This window comes from Chelmon rostratus, chromosome 5 (genome assembly GCF_017976325.1).
Source record: "Chelmon rostratus isolate fCheRos1 chromosome 5, fCheRos1.pri, whole genome shotgun sequence".
Classification (NCBI taxonomy): domain Eukaryota; kingdom Metazoa; phylum Chordata; class Actinopteri; order Chaetodontiformes; family Chaetodontidae; genus Chelmon; species Chelmon rostratus.
Window position 1 is genome coordinate 1169083 of NC_055662.1, and position 23807 is coordinate 1192889.

The window sequence follows — 23807 nt, forward strand, 5'->3', positions numbered from 1 at the left end:
ACCTGACCAGGACAAAGGGGAAGACACGGACTTAAATACACTAGGGAGGAACACTAATGAGACACAGGTGGAAACAATCAGAAAATCACACAGGAGGGAAAACACAGGAAGTAAAGCAACACAAAGACACATAACAGGAACCTTCAAAATAAAACAGGAAGTAACCAAAACCAGGCAAAGACAGGACACAATGGGAAACTTAACCAATGTACAAACACAATGCAGGCAAGACAATACAAAAACTCTTACATAAAATGTGACATGACTAAAGACTAAGACATTAGGAATACACAGAGTAGAACAGAGAAATGAACATGAACAAAGAAAACACTAAACAAAACCCGGCGTGCATGGCACGGGTCATGACACTTGGCCAATATGACTTTGATACAGATCTCCTTTGTACAAGAATAAAACCTTCCAACATTTGTCTTTCTAATTACTGTAGATGTGGTTGATTGATCCAACATATACTGTCAACATGCACCGTGAAGGAGATTGTAGAGAAAGCCACGTACTTTATATGTCATATGCTAAATCAGTCAAACTGTCCCAGTGGTTTGCTACTGACATCTGTTTTTATATTTGCCTAACCGAACTGAACCATAGGTTCCTTTACAACCAAATAGATTTCAGTCTTAGTTTTTCGAAGGTGTCCCGTACTGGCTGATGACACTTTTGCACCTGCCAAGGTCATACAAGGACACTATCTCCTCCTGGGGGGTGGGCTGTTGTGTCTTTTCTGTTGGTCTCTGCTTTTGTCACTTTACCATCTTGAAGTTGTCAGATCACTGTGCCGTGACGTAAACTGCTTTTAATTGGAGGGAAAAGAGGCAGTTTGATCAGTTTGAATTGAAAGCAGCAGGTCAGGTTGTAGGTTGTAGACCTGCTGGAAATGTTGCTACTCTCAGTAGCTAATAAAAGCCAAACTGCTCATTGTAGGTCTATACTATTTTTGTTATTTTACCTTGATCAGTTTTGTCTTTGTAAAGCACTTGTGATTCCTCCTGAAAACTGCTGTATATGGCCAAATATAAGTGTATATATATATATATATGTATATATTGTTCTGGGACTGTTTATCATGGTTTTGGTTAAATCCTTCAGTTCCTATTACACAAAAAAATACCTAACCAATCTAAATACAGCCAGTTAAACTGTGTGACACAATTATTGTCCATTGCATAGCCTACCTTTATGTAATTAACAGTGTCAAAAAAACCTTAAAGGTCAATTCAAATTAATATCGCGTACTCTCTAAATTTGCACAGCCACCTATATTTTATGTTAGCTAAAAACAAATATCTGTATCACTGTTATTTTGTTTACAGATGCCAGCACGTTGTACAGACTGCATTTACTACGACCTATGATCTGAACACAATGCAAACCAGACTACCTCCAGATGTGGTCAGGCGATCAAATCATATTCCAGTCACAACATATTTACATCTTGCATTAACATGCTTTTTTCCTTTACAGATCACACTTTAATACCAGGTGTAAACTGGATTAGCGTGTATAACGTATGACATGTTACAGAATGCTGCGTGTTTCATTCATGTAACATAGGATGGTCTGATTGTAACAAAAATTACAACATGCTGCACAGTATTTTAATTACATTTTATTGTTGAAGTGAAAATTTTATAGAGAGAATCAAAATCTGTGTTTTGTGGTCAGATATTCAGATGTATCAGCTGCACCACAATACATCTCATACCATGTCTTGTTTCATGTGGGAAACTGCTACCACTGCTAATCAGAAATAAATTCCTGTGCTGAGAATTGGGCTGTGGGTTTTTCTTTTTTGGTGCCTGGAGTTGAGAACAGACTTCAAAACCTTATCCAACTTGTTTGACACACACAAATGTGCCAAGGGTTTGCCATGCAGCACTGTCTAGAGCACATATGTCAAACTGATTCCATAAAGGGCCGTGTGGCTGCAGGTTTTTGTTCCAACCAAAGAGGAGCACACCAGACCAACCAATCAACATCAAGGGATCATTAGTTATCAGCTGAAGACTGAGATCAGCTGATTAATTGATTCCAGCCAGGTGTGCTCCTCCTTGGTTGGAACGAAAACCTGCAGCCACACGGCCCTTTATAGAATCACTTTGACAAGCCTGGTCTAGAGGGTCCTTTAATGGAGTCTAAAATGGGTTTGCACATATAGTAAACAACATACTTGTAAATGTGCCGTGTCTGATTGGATTCAAATGTGTCCTCATTGTGATATGGGTGCATTCACATCTGTATATCCCCGATACACAATTGGGTGGCAGGTGTGTACAAGGCCATGGTATATCAGTGCCGTGTGTGAGCACAGCTGTAGCTCAAATATAAAACTTCAAAGAAGCTACACAAAGCAGCAATAAAAGCCTTTTACAATCAGTACGGTTAAGATTATGAGTGACTTTGAAGCCTAACACCGATGCCAGTATGTCTAGATGAAAACTGCTGAGAGCTGACATTTTATGCCAGTACAGCACTTTGTTGAATCTTAAAAAAAAATGAAAATGTGGTTTAATACAACTTGGGTTACATGTTTGTAACCCTGGTAAACAGTTCTATTAGGTATGATAATGAATTCACCAAAGTAATTGCTGATACCTTGGTACAGGATGATGTTGTTTGAAATGCATCAGATGGGGCAAGAAACATTAGGAGTCACAGAATGTTAGAATGTCTAACAACACCAAGGATAATGCTGCACTCACATGTCTACCATTTGTGAGTGATCAATGGATGTATCTCAAGTAGTTTGGAAAAATGCTGTGCATAGGCAACTCACTATACCTTGTAGGACCAAATCCATTAAATAAGCATTTGATTATTTTGAATAACCAATGTCTGACACGTTTGTTTATTATTTCTGGCATTTCCATTGTTTCCCACTCATAATTAGGTCTGATCTAGTGAGCAACCAGTAATTATGGCAACTCTCAGATGAAGTAAAGGCAGCATAAATTATACAGAATTAAAGTTTGTTTGTTTCACTCAGCTTGGAGGCCTCTCACAGACAATGTAGCTTCAATCAATTTTAAAGCTGCATTAATCTGTTTTTTGTTTCTTTTGTCCACTTGTGGGCAGAGCTCCACGCACACTTCACATACTGCATTATGGCCTTGTAAAGTTGATAAAGCTAACATGTGGCCTATTTACACATCTGGCAGACACGGAACCACATCAGCATTCATTTGAGGTTGTGTTTCTGTGCATCAGATAAGTCTAGGTGTGACATACTTTTAGTTCTGTTTTGGTCTCCACCAACTCCACACTAGCTAGTTGTTCATTTAATCTGTCTGTTGTCTGGTTTTCAGCAAGTAGTGTGCAGTGGGTTTATCTGAGTTTTTTTAATGAAAATGTCTGGCTTCTGCTACTGGAAATAGTTTTGGTGAGAGTGGTAAGACTGTTACCAGCCGTACAACCATAATAATGAGCTGAAAGAGGCTAAAATGCTCCATAGAACCAATAGGGAGTTTGTAGCTTGCAATGAAAATATCAAACTCTCACTTGCACTCCCTTGTAATGAAGCAATTAGTCCTTCTCACAGAAATGTTGTAGAACAAACCTGCAATGTATGTGATTTCTTTTCCTATTACCTTCCAGATGAGATGAAATTGTATTGAAAAGAAAGCAATGGCGTTCACTGTCTGGCTGTGTGGAAAGGAGAAATGAGCAGTGACAGATGCTCACAGAGGAGTATCATTTCAGAAACTCATTAAAATGAATGAGGAACACTAGATGGGGTCAAATGTTTTTATCTGTAGCCAACGGGAATTTCAAATAGATTTAATATGCTGAGAGAATGGAGGTTCAAATGAAAATTATTGGCCATGTTTTGTCTTTGATAGACACCTTACTGCTGGCTTTGCTGAAACTACACATTTCATTTTCATTCACAGATATTTAGCCCTTTGTTACTTATTCTTAAAACGAAAGTAAAAGGGAGAATTCAGTCATGGTCCAGAGAAAAGAAAAATGATAGTGATTTAAAAAAAACATTTTTTCCTATGTCCATACCTGTAAGGTTCTACATTTTGCATCATTGTTGACCTCTTAGACCACAAGGCTTCTACAGCTCAAGTCCTGGTAAGATTTAGAGCTGCTCTAAATCTCTCCAATAAAACTTAATGCTCAGTGATCCTCACTGATTCATTTCTCCATTCACCATCTATATGTTGAATAGAAAGTCACTGCTGTCAGTCACACTCCATGATGTTGGTTGTGACATGCCATTCATCCAAGTGCAAATTAAATCCTAACATTTTCCTTTTCACATTTACTCTCAAACTACACAACAAATATAGCCATGTATATATACAGCTAGAAATCAACATGCTATATACTCAAACAAAGAAGAACACATACCTGAAAGGGATTGCTCTGAATGAATATGAATATAGTCTAAATATAGCAAGGTAACTTTTTTTCAAAATTTAGGTTAGTGGGACACAGGAAGCTGTCTTGTCTTTAGCTGTCTTCTCTTGGGATTTGTATTCTCAACATCAAAGCACTGCCAGTTGGAGCTACAGAACAAGCATATTTTTTCTTAAACACACACTCGTTTTTGGCTTTATTGTCAAGCTAACCAGTCAGCAGGCAAATTTAGCAAACAAGACGTGGATGTTAGCAGACACTACTGTAATATTCAATAAGAATTATTAAAAGACAACAGGACTTTAAGGATTAAGTTCCAAACCAAAGCAAATGAAAAAACTGACCCCTCACTTAGCCATGCACACAAGGATAGTTTTTTCACATGCCATATATACATTGACAGAATTATTGGTCAGTTCTCTGCTCCATACTGGCTGTGAACCAATCCCTATTCAAAGCTACTACACTTATGCAAAGTCCTTATTTCGTGCAGAAAGGTATTCTAAGTCAGGAATACAGCAATACCGCCGAAGCCAATTCACAATATTATCTTCCAAATTTGGAGTATATATTTTTTAAAAATCCCCTGTCTGCTTACACAGACAGTGGTTCTCAGCTGAAGCATGGGGAGGGGGGGGGGGGACAATGTCTGTCGTTTCATGACTTTTCAGATTGACTTTGGTTCAGATATTCATGTTCACCTCAGGATGAATTGTATTAACTTGTGGTGATCTAACGCCATATTCAGGTCCAATTTTTATTTTGTCCAATATTTTAGTTTATGACCAAATACCTGAAAAACCAAAGACAACCCATCAGTCTCAGCTGTACTTCATGTTTAGTGATATTTAGTAAATATTAGCACGTTAACAAGCTAAACAAAGATGGTTAACATAGTAAATATTATACTTGATAAACATCGGGAGTCTTTTTGCACAAATTAGGATTTCAGCCTTGCCTTGAGATTTTGGCTTGCCCTTTGGTGTGCCTTGGACACAAAAACATCTGAAAACCACTGCTCAAAAGAGATGTAGTTTAAGATGTTTTATTCTGCTATGACAGATGGATTACCCAGTGAGATCAGACTGTGTGAGATGATATGAACAGTATAAAACTCAAGTCAAAGGCCTCACAGCAAAGACGTCCCTGAAAACACAGGAAAACAAACGTATCATTCTTATGGAGACTATGTCAAACTGGAGATTTATGTCTTTAGGCTCCCTTTCCTCTATTCAGTCTTTCACCCGGTAATATGATGCTTCCCATCTGCTTAGCCAAGGTTGTCTGATACACTTGCCTCAGCAACTCTGCTGTAATTCAGCTCATAGATGGTGTGATTCATGTATGATGACTACAGTCTCATTCACGCACATGTCTAACCCACAACCACAGCTCATATTTCAGTGCATGCTTTTTCAAATAAATAAGATAGAAGATAAGATAAGACAAGATAAGATAAGATTAGATAAGATAAAGCTTTATTCATCCCCAGTCGGGGAAATTTGTGCATTACAGCAGCATTGAAAGCAGTGGGAAGAAAATAATAGCAGCAGAGGTAGAGAACAAAAAACAAAATCGAAAATAAAAAGTAGACAATATATGTACATATTATACAAGAAAAATGGAATATGACTATATAAAAGAAAAATAAAATATGTAGAAAAAAAATATATATAAGTAATATGTAAAAAGTGTGTATTGCCCCAGTAGCTGTGGAAAAAAAAACAATGTAAGCTGCCTTCAGATTAAAAATAACAATAAGTAGTGTTACTACTATTGCACAGAAGAATAAAATATACAAAACAGTAAATGCCATGTAATATTGCACAAAATGTAGAGCAATGCACATTAAAACTTTACTCTGTAAAGACAGACTGACTATTGCATTTTCTTAAGAACATGTTTGCACTTCATGAACTTGCAAGGAGTTTATGACGTGTTTCTCCCTGAAGTTAAACTAATAGAATTTATGTCCACCAGCTTTTCCAGCTTTAATTACCTCCAACTGCACAATGCTCTTAATGTCTCAATTTAATAATATGATAATAAAATAACAATAAAATACTTAAATGTGTTATGTATTTGATATTTGATAAGCAAAATACACAGTGATACAATACACAGGAATCAGGAATACACAGTGTTCCTGATTGGCTATTGGGTACAATTTTGGAGAAACTATGTGCTGTCTGGTAATAAATAAGGACTTTGTGCAAGGATCAATACATTGCAGAGTCTGAGGAATGACTACCACAGAACTAAGGACATTTTAATTTATCTTGTTGCTCTAGAGCAGCCAGTAGGTATGTGAACAGACATATTTTTAACAATGAATCATCAAACTGAGTGTACTGAATTATTAGTATCACCGACTAAATTGAGCTTTTTGCAATGATGATCCGCTCATTCATTTGTAGCTGAAATGCAGCTCAGTAGTGACATATGGTATGTTACTTCCTGCTTAAAAGCTTGAAAAAACCATGAAAGCTACAAAATCATCAAAATCAACAGTTTGAACATGAACTAAACAGACAACAAGCAAGCAATCCCTTACTGATGCGTGTTTGAGCAGTGATCAGGGTTGCCAACACACGCAGGCTTTTACCTTCAGTCTCAATTCTCATAAGAAAACTGTGATAGCAGCAGAGACTAACAGGCAAATATGTTATGGTCAAAGTCCCTCTGCTATAGAAATGGTTAAACCAAGCAAACATTAGTTATGTACCGTAACCCCAGATTCTATGAGTATTGTGATATCATTCCCTGAGATCTAGGGCCAGGTAGGCAGTCACAGACTGGGATACACATACAAATGAGTATCTCAGCCAAATCGGCAGCCAAGGGCACATTACTAACAATTACTAATGACTCTGAACCAGTCCCCATTACTACGTGCATGGTTTGTGTACGAGAGACAACCAGAGGAGGAGAGCGAATGACAGGTTTAGTGAGAGAGGGTACGCAACGAATGAATAGGCTTATGCACCATAGCGTGCACAGATGCGGGTATTCAAAACATGCTACGCTGATGCTGTTTGCTGACTGGCCGCGACACTTGAAGCAGCAACAATGGAATCTGCAACAAACTGTACCACACTCAGTTTTTCTTCTATGCAATCACTTCAGTTAAGTAATCCTGGATTTTCTTTGATAAGCTGTTTTTTTTTTTTCGTTTATGTACAAGTCTATGCATTCCTTGCTGCATTGCACTGCATACACCACACTGCTCTGTTTGTGCTTGGGTGTTTTGTCCTTAGAGTGGACAAGTTTCTGCCTCAGGGTGTTACTGGGCTTGAAGTGCACAGGGATGTTGTGTTTGTGGAAAAGCATCCTTTTCAGATACTCCCACAATGTGCACATAACAATATTGTTCTGTTTATGGTCCTTTTCTGCTCTTTCTTTTAGACAACAAACTCCACATTCCTGTGCACTTCAAGTCCATTAACACGGTGGCTCATGCAACCCAACAACTCACATGATACAGTGGCTTGAAAAAGTACTCATACCCCTTGAACTTTTTCACATTTTGTCACGTTCCGACCACGAACATAAATATACTTTATTGGCATTTTATGTGAAAGACCAACACAAAGCGGCACACAATTGTGAAGCAGAAGGAAAATTATACATGATTTTGAAATTTTTGTTACAAATAAAAAACTGAAAAATGTGGTGCACAAAAATATTCAGCCCCCCTGTGTCAACACTTGGTGGAACCGCCTCTCCCTGCAATTACAGATTCCAACAGGTTTTCTTCCAAGATTGCCCTGTATTTAGCTCCATCCATCTTTCCTGTCCCTGCTGAAGAAAAGCTCCCCCACAACATGATGCTGCCACCACCATGTTTAACAGTGGGGATGGTGTGTTCAGAGTGATGTGCAGTGATAGTTTTTCCGCCACACATAACGTTTTGCATTTAGGCCAAAAAGTTCAACTTTGGTCTCATCTGACCAGAGCACCTTCTTCCACATGTCTGCAAGTTGTGCCATACTTTTCCATTTCTGGATGATGGATAGAACAGTGCTCCGTGAGATGTTCAAAGCTTGGGATATCTTTTTATAACCTAACCCTGCTTTAAAATTCTCCACAACTTTATCCCTGACGTTTCTGGTGTGTTCCTTAGACTTCATGGTGCTGTTTGCTGACCAACGTCCTCTGAACAAACCTCTGAGGCCCTCACAGAACAGCTGTATTTATACTAAGGTTAGATTACACACAGGTGGACTCTAATCATTAGGTCAACATTTGATCTTTTAATACTTTTGCTCGCCACACTTTTCAGTTTTATTTTTTTTGTGAAAAAATTTGAAAATCATGTAGAATTTTCCTTCTGCTTCACAATTGTGTGGCGCTTTATGTTGGTCTTTCACATACAATGCCAATAAAATATATTTATGTTTGTGGTCGGAACGTGAGAAAATGTGGAAAAGTTCAAGGGGTATGAATACTTTTTCAAGCTAGGCGGGTCTATGATGCTGTAAGAGGAGAAATACCTGAGACTTTGCACCAGTCAGTTAGAAGTGAAGAAGCCTCTTGGATGGGAGGTGAAACGTTCATGCAGGCAGTGCATGCCCTGCCAACTCTGACTGCCATCACTGGGGTATAGGCTGTTAAATTATTGCTTTCCACGGCATCGCTGTCCATGTCACAAAACAAATAAGTTCTTTGCCATAGTCTATCAGTCAATTTCATATTTCATACAACTCATAGAAAATAGCTTGTTATAGATAATAATATGTAAACCCTTCGCCATACACAACATCTGCTTAAGTCATATTCTTTTTGCCAACCAATGACTTAACTCCCTATTTTGCTGTTGTGCTATTAACCATATAAGTAAGCATAATTTTTTGATTCATCCACACTAGGAGTACTCACTTCAGATTTTTCAGGTATTACTAGAGAAGCCCTGAGAATATCCCCTCCCTTCTGTTTAAACCCTATGTCAGCATTTACCAGCCCACCTAATGTAAGTCTCTGTGTCAGATGTTTTTCTCATCACTGCACCCACTTGCCAGAGAGTGCAAAATGACAACTTCACCCATCAAGCCAGAGCGGAAAGCCCACGGAAGCAGCACTGAGGCCCCGGGGAAGCCGTCATCCTCAGATTACCAAACTGAACATAACTCTTAGTTTGGACACAAAGACACTGATTAAAGCCAGAGAGAGGAAACCAGGGAGCCAGGGAAGCGTGAGACAGAGGCTGGGCAGCTGACAGGATTCTTTTCCTAGGGTGAAGTGAAGGCTAACTTTCAAACAGTAAAAGTAGTAGCAATGAATGAAATATGAAACATTCTGTCAGTCACATGCTATTTAAGCCAATACACAAACCAAACCAAGATGCTTCCTCCCATTGCAGTCTGTAAAATAACTGACACGCTTACAAAAAACTAGTGGTGTAGTAAACATGAGAGACAGATTGAATGCTGTGTAACATCTGAGACATTTGTCTAAAGATAGAAACTTGAAAAAAAAAGATATTTAAAAAACAGTAGAAAAAAAGTCCTTAGACCTGATCATGTATTATTGTCAGAGAACAACACTTGGCCACTGGGCTGCGTTCCTCTCATGGGTGGATGGCTATGGTGAGTGTCATGCAGTGAACAGTAGACAAAGTTGTCAGCTAGCTGGTGGACATCGTGTAAAGAGCCAGATTTTCTGAGACCAAAGAAGAGCTTAAAGAAAGTGAATATTGCACTTACATTCGTCAGGTACAAGTTATTGAATGTTTGGGAGATTGAGTTCTTTGAATGATTCACCTTGTAATGCAGTATTTTGCTTGCTGATCACTTTCACCTCGCCTTATGTGTAGATGACTGTATTTTTCCTGAAGGGTGTCTGGAGGAAGTCTAAAGGAGGATTCCACTCTGAGCTGGTAATCCTCAACCTACATCCATGGAGACCAGTCATACGACTCATGTCTCACCTACTCACACTATTCATCAACATGTGTGAGTGTGATTCATTTGTGACCTCAGCCATTCCAGAGTGGGAGAGAATGTAGAGGAGTTACTTGTATCTTAGAGAACTTATTGTTTCTTCATTGTGTGATAAATGACAGGAGCTGTGTTTAACATCTGGCAGGAGGACAAGGAACTGCAAGAGACCTAGAGGAACTGGGTCAAATAGTAGCCGCAAATCATCCTGTTTGTTTTCATCTGTGCTGTGTGCCAGATGGTTGGGCTTCACCTCAGCTCAGGCAGTGGTAGGTAAGTTTTCAGTTGGAGAAAGTTCACTAGAGAGACTCTCCTGTGATGGTTTTTTCAAGCTTTTGTGATGAAAAGGATCCAACACTTACATTGAATAAAACATAAATGAAACTGTTTTCTCCTAAGTGCTAGTAGGCAATTTTCAATTTTCATTTCTTTAAGTTCTTAGTTAACATCTCTCTTTGTAACATGTGTGTTTGTGGTAATTGTTGTTCTTTAAGTAGATAGAAGGGCTTACCACTAAATCTTTTTCAGTTTCTAAATTACTGTACAGTCACTTAAATTTTAGTACATCATGTAGTCATAGATTGTTCATGGCAGCAAATAGACTGCATTTATAAATACACTGAATTTATATAGTGCCTTTTATATAAAGCAACAACTCAAAGCACTTTACAATACATTCACACACATTCACACACCGATCGAACATCCACTGGGAGCAATTTAGGGTTCAGGGTCTTGCCCAAGGACACGACATGCAGACTGGAGGACTGAATTAGTTGGCTACTGTACCTCCTTTAAACTTCCTGAAAAAAGACAGCAGCAATTCTTTTTTCAGAGACAGTCGAGTAATACTTTCCTGTAAACCAATACAAATCTGAATAAAATCTCTCACTCTGCCTCATACTCGAGCTGTTCAGTCACAGGTACATGTCAGTGAACTGCAATTGCGCATTTCAAAATAAAAGACAGTGGTAAGATCTGCAAGATTTTCTCTTCTTTGCTTAAAGGTACAATATGTAAAATGTTCAAAACATACAAGAATTAACTTTTCAAAAATCATGAACTCTTAATAGTTACACGTGAAAGTATTCTGGCTGTAAGCACTCTTTCCTCCAAGCTGTTGATGCCCAACCTTCCTCTTGCTCCTCTTCCTCTTCACCTCTCTCCCATCCTCGGCATCAGAGTCCTGGTCAGAGCTGCTGTAGACCATGTCGGTACTGCACTCCCTTTCGTCACACTGGCCTCCTTTGGTCTTAGAGGCTGTGTTCAGTCCCGGTCCAGCTGTGTTCACTGAGAGGCTGCTGAGCACAGTTCTGTTGCCCGCTGGGCCAGCTCTGGTTCTGGTGTAGATCCTGATGCCACATGTCTGTGTCATTAGTACTTAACTACTGTACAAACCCAACATTGGATTAATACTGATGATAAAACTCATCCTGTACTTTCTGTAAGACTTTGTAAGGTTGTATGTGGTATCTACTGCAACAAAGTGTCTGGCAGTTGGTTGAATATGAAACAAACCTTGAATGTCATTGCACACTTGCTATTTTTACTTCCTGGATTTGATTGACTAGCCTGTGATTTGACTGTCTCACTGGAGAGAGAACAGTGTGGAAAAGAACTGTGACTTCAACACAGAATGCCTGTTCTGCAAAGTTGCATTATAGGAACATTTGAGCCACAGTGTTGGGGGTAAGTCGTTACAAAGTAATGCATCGGAGTACACACATTTCTTGCTGTTCTGATGAGTAATGTATCATGTTAGCTTTGCAATTGAAGCAATCAGTTATTTGGTTACGCTTTCAGATAAGCAATACATTACTGTATTTCCCTGTTCCTTTTTGCTGCCTTTTGCATTCACACTCTTTCTGTGTCTGTCCCACTTCTCAGGTGCAGCTGTATACATGTGGAAGGTATCCAGTCCTGTGGTTGTGTCAGTACACATGTGTAGCATGAGATGACCTGGGTGATAAGTGTCTGTCAGCTGTAAAGAGCTCTAATTCTGATTTGAAGAAGAATGCATGCGCAAATACATGTTGGATGGACTTGTTATATGTCATATGCTTTATGCATTGATCCCCCAGTGTTATTCCCCCAGTTTTATTTATTTCAGACCACCTAAGAGTGCTGCGTAGTCATTAGTGGAAATCATCTCATGGATCTCCCATCTCTCAGTGCAATTATGTAACCCCAAACTCAACAAAAGACGAATCTTTTTTGTCTTTGCTCCCCTGTTTTTCTATCAAGATTTCCAAGATAATAATAATATATAATATTCTTCATGAGACTAAGATGAAAACCACATTTGCAGATACTGTGTCCTTGTACTCAAAATGTCTGATTTTTAAAAGTCATTTAATCCCTAAGATTTGTGAAATCCAGAGCTTTGTCGTCAAACTAAGCTTTCATTTAGCATTCTTATACACCTGTGAAGAGATGGATTAGCATAACCCGACTGCCAACTTGTCCTGCATCTGTGAGAGAGATTTTTCATAATGTACACAAGACAAAGTTCCTGATTAGTATGCCTTGCATTCCCTGCAGGTTATTATACTGTTAATAACATAAAGCAGCAAAGGTTAAAGCACTATTCTGTGATTATACTCTCACCAAAACATGGCCAAACTAAAATAATAATCACATTGTATGTTGAGGCAAGCAACCTTTAATTTAAACAATGTAGATGCTGGTGTTACTTTTCATCAACAAAACGTGTGACAGAAAACATTTGTTGTTCACTACAAGGTAGAAAAACTACATAACAGTGTGAAAGAAACAAATACATAAATTATCTAATTATTGCAAAATGCAAAGTCTTGTTCAGCGACATACAAAGCAGAATCCCACATTGCATGCTTTTTCAAAACTAATAAGAACCATCTTGCATTTTGTTAATGGCATGTATCTGCCAGTCATGTTAGCTAACATTACCAATTCTCGAAAGGAAAAAGTAGAAGATCTATGTGCCAAATTCATCCACAAGTTTAGTGGAGGTTAGACAAGAAGCTACAACAAAACAATTAAGACAAACCACAAGAACAAGCAGATGCATCCCCACATTTGTAAAAACATAAGCTAACCATAGCAGCCCATTGTCAAGGGCTGTGGAGGTGATGTTAGTGTTGCTCTCATTTGGATATCTTTGGATATTTTTGTAGGCTGCTGGTAGCACTGAGTGTATGATTGATGAAGGCTGTCAGCCATCAAAACCCTTGCCTTGATGGCCTCTATATTACTGTATTAAAACACTTAAGTACACCTAGCAACACTTCTAAAGCTCATTAATTAACCAGTAATGCATTGTTTATTTAAGCTGCACACAAATAAAAATGTCAAAACAACAGTGCTTCTATGGAGAGTTAACATTTCTAAGCGAAAAGCAACCTTTTGCAGTTGTTATTTTTGAACTTTGGAGAGCTTTGCAGTTTCCCCCTGCTTTTAGTGATTATGCTATAATCACTTCCTGGGATAAATAAAGCAAAGCATCAATTCCTTTATCAGACCTTTTATCTGCTCATCAAAAGCTTAACTCAGACAGTTTACACCACAGGTGTAAATTATAAATTATTGACTAAATTCTATGTCACTACTTCAGTTTCAGGGTCCTGGTAAGCACCCTTTTAATTGCAGAGTTTTGACTTGTTCATAACAAGAAGAGCACAGGTGAGACAGATTTTGTTGGTGACAGCTCTATTTTATAAAGTGTTCCAGTAAGCCATGCCAGTAACACAGCACACACAACACCAAGACCCTCGAACGAGCTCACCAAAATGGAATACGCCTATTATTTATGTTGTTAATTACACCTGTGCTTTTCCTACAATAATATGATTTCAAAATATCTGCCATGAAGGTCTGTTGTGCATACTCGCTCACTGTCATACTGGTATAGTGGAATAGAACATTGTTAATGTTGTTAATAACACCTGTGCTTTTCCCATAGCTAACTAAACTAACAACAGTCAAATTACTAAAATGTGACTAAAACTAATGAAATTAAAATCAGGTGCCAGAATTAATAAAGGTAAGTGCCTTTGCAATTCGGTGTGGTTAGAGCCAACAATGCAATGCAGTCAATTATCCTGGAATATAAACTAAATTGAGTATCCCAACAATACATCAATATGCTGTGGAGCTTTTGGTACCTGCAGTATGCTTGTTGTGCTGAAATTCTGTCTGTGGAAAATCTGTTACAGCACAAGGTCGGCGTCTAAGAGGTCCATGCACAGCATCGTTATTGAGCTCAGGCAGGATGGAGCAGAGGAAGGAAATGCTTTGTACTGTATGCAACTAAGATCTGTGGCCCCTCTCCTCAAACCCAATGTCAGGAAAAATACATGGCAGATGCAGTGAAACACATAAGCCATATGGAGAATCAATTGGCATGTCCCTCTATGTGTTCAATTAAAGCAAGCCATAGCAATGAGTAGACAGAGACTCATCTATCAAAAAAGCGTGACTGAAGGTTTCTAAACATAGTTCTCATTGCTCATTAAGCTGCACTGGGTATCTTGTGGGAGGAAGAAAATGGTCGATACTCTCATCTTGCTCCAGCGGCTTAGGAAGCCGACACAGCCAACTTCCTGGAATGACTGAAAGAAAGAGACTGTTGCTATGGGAACAAGTGTTACATGGCTTTTGAAATGAGATGAAGTAGTTCAAACTGAAAAAATGATAGTTACAATAAATACAGGACAAGAGAATTGTAATTTCCTTTGGGCTCTGACCTGTTATACAGTCGAAAAGTCTCCCTAGGAAAATTGCTGAGTAAAATATGAGTTAAGTATCTCTGATGCGCACTCAGCAGGGACCCTCAAGAGAATTTTCATAAGAGGCGTGAGTTTTGTGTGGGTTCACAGTGGTGGTATAAGAAAACGGGGGGCTGGCCCACTTTTTGGCATTTCTTTCTAATCATCTATTGAACTTGCCCTGGGTAATGACCTAATTCTCATTGAGCCTCCCAGTACGCCACAGTGCCTCCATCTCTAGCCGCTGCCTCCTGCTTCCCCACAGTCATCGCGGCATTGATTTACTTCCAAAAGATGCAAGGGGACAGACATGTAGGAAAGCAGGAGGAACAGCTTGATAATGGCAGCATGAGAAGACTCACGTGAAAGAGGGATCAGTACAGCCCATCACGCCTGGCTTCATCATCATCATAGGTCTACCCAGCTGTAAAGGATGTGTTGTGAGAATCGACTGGCGGGGTAGGAGAAACGACCTTCTCCTATTGAAAGTTTAAGGACATTGTGTGATTGAGTGGGCTCTATTTCTGTGAGTACCACTTACACACAATCACACATTGTCATCATATCCAACCCCAGCCTGTCATAAGATATAATATGAAGTGATTTACTGAAGAAAAAGACTCCTTACAAGTGAAGTGTGTGAGCTCCCTCCTTTGTTTCAAAGCCTCATCGTTCCTCAGTCATATGGCGATGTTCATGATGAAGCACCCTGTTATTCCTACACTGAAGGACTGGATGGGTAATCAAGAATAAATAGTCCAGACTGAAGGCGACCCCCTGCCGGTCCCATTGCCTGTCATATGAACTAATCCCCTGTCAACGTTGGGAAAGTGCAATGGATGGCAATCCTCTGAAGCATTTCACAAAGTAATATTCTCAGTGATGAGACTATCTTCAAAGAGAAGAAAAGCTCTGACACCTCGAATCCACTTTTTTTCCTCACCATTAATCATATTATGTCCCTTATACTGTAGTTTAGATTTTTTTAGGGGGGCTGGGAAGGCACATCAACTGCTGCTGACAAAGTGTGTGCCAAATTGATAAAGTATGTAAAATGGCAGTGCTGGTGTACAAAGGAAGCTAGATCATCATAATCCTCTGATAGCAGGAATCACATTTGCAATGGGTCCATGACTTACAATAAGGACAGTCAGATTACTGCCGCGATCCAGCATCGTAAGCTGCTGACATCACTCTGCAGCACTACCTACACCCATGTGGGGTGTAGTCTCCAACAGACCACAGCATGTGTCTGTAAGATTCATTTAAGGTGGGAGGGAGAATTGTTATGTACAATATTGGCAAGGACAGAGCAGCTGGCTGATAAAAGCACCACAACAATGAATGCAGTTCATACATAGTACATGTCCATCATGCATGACAGCACTGTATATCATCTCATTAGGACAGTCTTTGAGACACTTTGGACAATTTTACTGCATTAAACTGGAGGCTGGATGTTTTGTCATTGACTCACCCATTGTCCCAGATACAGACACTTTTTAACTTATATGATCCTTTCCATGTTTGGGAAGTTCATGTCTGATTATACATGAGTTTGTTTTTCCAGCATCAGCACCTGAGTGTAATTCAGAATTCTGCCGACAATTCAGTCTCTCCTGAACATACCATACATCAGTGATAGACACATAACTACATGCCAAAATTAAATGCCATGTACTGTATACAGTACTTGAGTACAGTTTATAGCAGATGTTCTCAGACTTACAGTATTACTCAGAGGTCTGCATCAGATTTTGATTGAAGGCCAGAGTTCCGGATCAATCGTTGATAACAAAAAAACATTTAATCAATGAATTAATGTCACATCTGTTGTGATTAGGCCAGCATGAAACTGCGGAAGACAAGGCTCAGACAGTTAGTCCATATTTATTTCTGACTCAAGACATATTCATACAACTACATTTACACTAGTTGTAGAAACTGTGTTCTCGAGAAAAGGAGACAGATTCTGTATCTGCGATGTAGACCCTAATAGCAAATTCTTCACTGTAACATTAACGTGTAAACTCGAGAGCAAACAACACAGAGCAAAGTGGTGGATGACTGACTAACTGACAGACAGGCATTATCATCCCTACAGCCATGCCGCTGCTGTGATAGGAAATAAGACACTGACAGCAGCAGTTATGCCAGCATAATGTGTATTTTTATTCCAGATTCTCTGAATACATTTTGCTGATTAAATTTGCATACTGTTACTTAAGTAAAATTTTGAATATAGCACTTAGAGCATCTTAAACCGGTAGGCCTACAACATACAAAGAGTGTTTGACACAAGACAGAAGTAGAAACAAGATTTTCAGTGCACTATAATTTCATATAAGACACTTGTGGTTTCCAAATGTCACATTCAAATGTGGGGAACTTCTCTCCAGCACAGTGCAATCTAAAGCAAAGACATAAGGTGATGTAGAAACATCATAGCAGATAAAAACAAACATTTATACATTCAATTTTAATTAAATTTCAATAAAAATCACGAGCATTGAATAGCCAAATATTTAGAAGTTTCTAAATACATTATATCATTTCTGCATGAATACTAGAGCAGAACCCCTGCTTGTAACTCATGAAACAAAAAGGTAGACTTCACAGCTGGACATTTACATCTCTGAAATTACATTTCTAATTGTATCGTTGCACACCCCTTACCATCTGTGCAGTGCAGCTTCTTCCTAATTCTATAGCCGCAAGAACAAAGTGTTAAAACGTCTGTTCAGTGTGGATTTACAATTGCCTTACAGTCAGAGCGCCTAGAGGAGGTCTTACATACATAACTGTGCTGACTCCCTTGAGGGCTGTCATGCATTTTTTCCTCTTTTGCAGTCCAGACATGAATAGAGGACTGTATGTACGGTAGCAGGAACTGGTGGAGGCGAAGCAAGGGAAATGATTTACAGTGCACTGTTCTCTCAGCCGGGATAATAACTAGACCAGACCTCTGGCAGAACCCAAGCCAACAACATCTCACTAGGCCAGGACCAAAGCCAGAGGACTGGAAGCTGGGGTGCAGTGGTATATAGAGAGCAAGATCAGGTTCTGTTAGCTCACAGACAGGAAGCATCAGGCAAATATAAGACAGGGACAGACATTTTTTATACATACAGTGCCAATAGTCAAGAACAGAAGTATCTTCGAAAACCAAAAACGAGACCCATGAGGGAACAGCCAATCGCAAAATCTGTGGGTCCCAATAATCTCCCTGTTCCTTCCACTCTCATGTTTTGTTTTTGTTACTTCACTGTGATGTTTGAGCTTAATTATGCAGAATGATGTATGTAGAGAGTTTGACATGAGAAAGCTGTATTCACATTCATCTGCTGAAGGGGGGACATTAATGAGTGCAGTCATGCAGATGTACCATGGTTTTGTGATGAGTTTGGAAGCCAATCATCTATCAGTATGTTTTTAATATTTTATGTCACAGGAAGATGTTAGGAAGATCAATGTTATTGTGGATTTTGAACTGTCTATGTGCTATTTGTTGGGCACAAATGTTTCTGACATACTTGTGAAGATAAATGAGAAGAGAGTGAAAACTGATTTCATATATATTGTCTTGGCTTTGTGAGGTTGTATTTAGGCATGACGGTATTTGAGCTAAATGCTAATGTAGCTCGTTAAACAATGTGTACAATGACAGTGCTAACATGCTAATGTTTACAGGGTATAATGTTTACCATGTACATCATCTAAATTAGCATGTTAACATTTTCTAATTAGCACAAACACAAGCTACAGCTGAGAATGATGGGAATTAATACAATTTCTGACTGATAATGGAGCTAGATGAAAAGTCAGGAGACCACCAAAGAGATCACGTCTTGCCAAGTTTTGTGGCAATCCACCCAATAATTGTTGACATATTTAGGTCTGAATCAAAATGGTGCTAGTATGGCTAAAAAAACAAAACAATAATGATGTTCTTTATTTTGGTGGCGTCACACTGGAGGCACCTTCACTCCATTTGAGAAACACTGGCAGGGCTTGGCAAAGGTTCATAACTATAAGAGATGACAAAATTCTTGAGGATCAAACATCAAATTCATACCAGAAAACACTAAAACACCAAAATCTATTTACATACAGCAAGGAAAGTAATTAATAATGTTAGTCAGAATCTCTCTCTCTCTCTCTCTCTCTCTCTCTGTGTGTGTGTGTGTGTGTGTGTGTGTGTGTGTAGTGTGATCTAGAATGTCTTTTAATCCTAAACATGTGTGTCATTGTGCAAATCCGTGTGCAATATACCTTTAATCTCATGATGACTGGTTTTGAATATCTAGAGCTGGGCACCAGGCAGAACAGAAGTGACCAGTAAGCCTCTTTCATTGCCACAGTCAGTGTGTAAGAGGTTCAAGAGGATGCTGAGTTTGTGGCCGGAAGCTCTGAGGCAGACCAAACTCAGTAATCCTGTTCACGCTAGCCGACAGGCTGAGAGCAGGTCTGGGTACAGTGGCAGGGAGACAATAGTGGTACTGTGAGGCAGACATCTGGGTTTCCACCCCCTCTCTCCTCCCCACCAGCCCCCACCAGCGTGGCTTTGTTCCACTAGCTTAGAATGTGGCAGACCCAGGGCTTCCCCAAACCCTCTGACATCACTGTCCAGCTGATAGGAAGCACAAAGGATCCTGCAAAAAAGGATGCCTTCTATTTATAAACCATGAATGAGTGCCATGATTCTGCTGCCTCAGTCATTTGTGTTGGACCTTCAGGCTAAACACTGTATTGCAAAACATGGAAAATAGGAGAAAATTTGCTAAGAAAGAAAAAAAGCTTTGCTGATATCCAAAGGGAGACTGCCATACTGCAAACACCTGCAGCCTTTATAAAAGAGAGGGGTGTACTGTACAAAGTCTCAATGTCTGATAAGACTTTAGAACATAATCCAAACAATTTGCTATAAAATGATTTAATATGTTTGCCATGAGATTTAGTACAGATATCCATGGGGCCCAGAGGATGAATCCTTTTGACTTTGATGAATCCATTACTTTTTCTCTTGTACCACCAGCGGCTCAAAGTGTTTACTTATTCAGTTAAATATCTCAACGTCAATGTTGATGTTGATGTATGAGTAGATGGATGAGGTTAACATTTGTGGTTTGAGTTAAATGTCTCACCAACTATAGGATGGATTGCTATGGAGTTTGACGCAACATCATGTTAGAGATGGGATTTATGGCTCTTTGAGGGGAGCCGGATTTTGGTGAGCCGTTCCTTTCAAAGAGCCGTTCAGAAAAACTGGCTCATTTGGCTCATTTTTATTTTTATTAAGTTTTAAGAAGGCAGTCTGGCCTTAACTCGTTTTATCTTGGAAATAACCACTGGAAGGAATGAATTTCGATATCCCACCAATATGAGTTTAAATTATTCTGAAATATTGATTATAACGTTATTTGACATGTGTGGATTAGATTTTAAAGTCTGATCTGGATTAATTGTAAATATTCCACAGGGTGGCGCCATATCACTCTGCTTTGACAGTGCTTTGCTTTTTTTTGTTACTGGTGCACTCACATGAAGGCAGCGTGCACAAGGTGGCGTGATGCTATTTACATATCTAATAGGCAGCGCACAGCTGGGTAGCATTCCTCCCCATGTAACCCGGAAAAAAAAAAAAAGAACCGGTCCCAGCTGCGACTCGGTTCCCATCATTCATGTTAACGAGCCGTTCAAAAGAACCAGTTTGTATGTGAACGTCACAACACTAATTCATGTCCCATTAGGATGAATTGAAGCAACTTTTGTGATACCTTAACAACTCCTAGCCCCATCATCAGGTAAAAGTGTCAGTTTGTTCAACACTATGGCTTATGATCAAATGTCTGCAAAAATAACAGCACAACCCTAAGCTACAAACTTTGTCTTTAGTGCTAATTAGCAAATATTAGTACGCTAACATGATAAACTAAGAAGTTGAACATGGTAAAAATTGTGCCTACAAAACATCAGATAAGACAGGACTTTATAGCCGGGGAAATTTGAGTGTTACAGGCAGTAGGCAATAGCAGTAGGAAAAAATAGCAAATGAACAGAGGTGGTAGCGTTCCTTCTTGCAGAGTGGATGCAGCAGTCTGTTACTGAAGGAGCTGCTGAGGGCCCCCACTGGGTCATGCAGGGTGTGGGAGGAGTTGTCAATGATGGATGTCACCTTGGCTAACATCCTCCTCTCACTTACATCCATAATGGTGTCCACAGGGCAGTCCAGGACAGAGCCAGCTCTCCTGACCAGTTTATTGAGTCTCTTTCTGTCCCTCTCAGAGCTTCCACAGCCCCAGCAGACCACTGCGGAAAGACTGCAGATGCAACCAGAGTCACAAAAAGTTTTCAGCAATGTCCTACTTATTCCAAAGGACCTCAGTCTTCTCACCAGATGGAGATGACTTTGGCCCTCCCTGTACAGGTCATCTGTGTTGGTGGACCAGTCCAGTTTATTGTTAAGGTGTACACCCAGTTATTTGTACTCCTCCACAATCTCAATGTCCAAACCCTGAATGCTCACTGGTGTAGTCAGTGGTGCTTTTCTGTGGAAGTCTATCACCATCTCCTTAGTCTTGCTGCCATTGATGTGCAGGTGGCCTAGTCCACACCAGTCAACAAAGCCAGCGATGACTGTATTGTAATACACATCCAACGATGGCTGTATCATCAGAGTGCAGGAGCTTGCATGCCGCTACAGTGTTGGCTGAGGGGGGATGTACACAGCTATAACGATGACGTGCGAGAACTCCCTTGGGAGGTAATATGGCCGAATGCTAACACCTAGCAGCTCAATGTCTCTTGTGGAGCGTTGCTCCTTGACACTGATGTGTCCTGCGTTACACCATCTGTTGTTCAGAAACATTGCTATGCCCCCACCCTTCCTGTTAGTGCTTCCCGTTGCACGCCTGTCCGCTCTCAGCAGAAGAAAATTGTCCAAAGCAACATGCGTGTCGGGTGTGAGTTTGTTCAGCCACGTCTCCATGAAGCACATGATGTACAGTCCCGGTACTCCCGCTGCAGTCTGGTTAGCGCCATTAGCTCCTCCATCTTATTAGGGAGAGATCCCCTGTATTAAGAGACAGTATGGACGGTTTATACCGTCGTTGCTTGTTCCAGAACTTAACTCCATCTCTGCATCCCTTTCTCTGTCTCCTTATCTCTGCGAGATAGCCGGTCTTTCCACTGGGAGTACACTCTTGTTGCATAGCACTAACAGCTGGTCCCTAGTGTAAATAATGGAGCCATGGCTGAATGGATCTCTCAATGTTGTCCAGAAAAGAGTAAAAAGCAAATCACTAGTCTCACCAGTTGTAGATCCTTAAGTACGCACCGCAACTAGTGACAGAAAAAAACATGAGAAACACACAAGAAAACACTAAAACAAAGAAAAATGGTCAGAGCAGCTGAAACAAGCTGCCACTCATGCGGTGCCATAACAGTAGTCAGCATGCTCAAAGCACCAGTGTGCAGCCTCCAAGAGGCTAGCAAGGCTATAGACTCTTAGATTCTATGCATGAACTCTCCAAAAGTGAAAATAATAAATGTATTCATGAATGGAGAAGATCTTAATTGAACATGCCAGAGTTCCAGAAAGTTACTAATTACTAAAAAGTATGACTAATTATGTATGTAACTTAAAGTTCATACAGTCTTTCATTGTTTGCTGTTTTATCTCAGCCGGGTGACTAATCCTCAATCTATGCATCTTCATACATACCTAGAAGTCGGTCTCTCAGCAAAACCAAACACATTTGCAGACTGGTTATTGGGCTAACTGGAATGCAGCATTTATGGACAGTTTGAATGAGGTTTGATGGTATGATTTTGTGAGGCAAGACTCTGGGTTTTTTTGCAAGGCCAAATTACATACAATAAACTGAGCCAGCTGGAGGGCTGTGTGTGCTCCAGATTCAAGAGCTTGTAAAAAGAATGTGCCTGGAGTCATTCGTCCTTCTCCAAAATACAGTAACAGAGGTCTAAGTACAAAGCTAGTTGAAGAGGAATCCTGCTCATCTTAAATTACCTCACCACAAGGAGAGAGTGGAGGTGAGTGTAATTGATAAATCTCATAACCTACTTCTTCAATGCTGGGAGCAGTTAGAGTGGCATGATGATCTACCCTGGGGTTTCCACCAACTTCGCTCCAGTCAGTAGTCTTCCACTTACCATATCCATGTTGATATTTGCAGATATGACATCCTGTCGAGCCTGATAGATGTATTTAATGAAGTACATGACATATTTAATTCAAGCAATTTCCATTTTTAATATTGGCTAGCATAACTGACAGGGTGCACAAGGAATAATTATTAATTTTAGAAAATGTGGCCATGAATATACTGAAACATCACCAATTTCAGGACAACCTAGGGAACTGTTCCACTATTACCAGACTTTCATGTTTTTTCCATCATTCAGGCTGTCACTCACTACAAGGGTCTTTTGCAAGTGCGTAACAAGCCGAAGGTCTCACAATGTTGTCATATTTGGACAACTTTCTCATCTGCATTCCCAGCCAGGAGAAGACAGGAGAGACACTCATGTGCTGTTAACTGTTTCGCTGGGGGATTTCAGTCTCCTTACGAGCCTGTGTCCACCTGATGGGGCTGATGGTCTCAGAGTTTTCTGTCATTCTTCAGTGGTTGTTAAGGACGTGGGATTTCCAAAACTGGGTTCCCTCTCTTCGCTTGAACATACAACATATCTCAGTCAAATGGCGAAGGTTTGCCTGGAATGC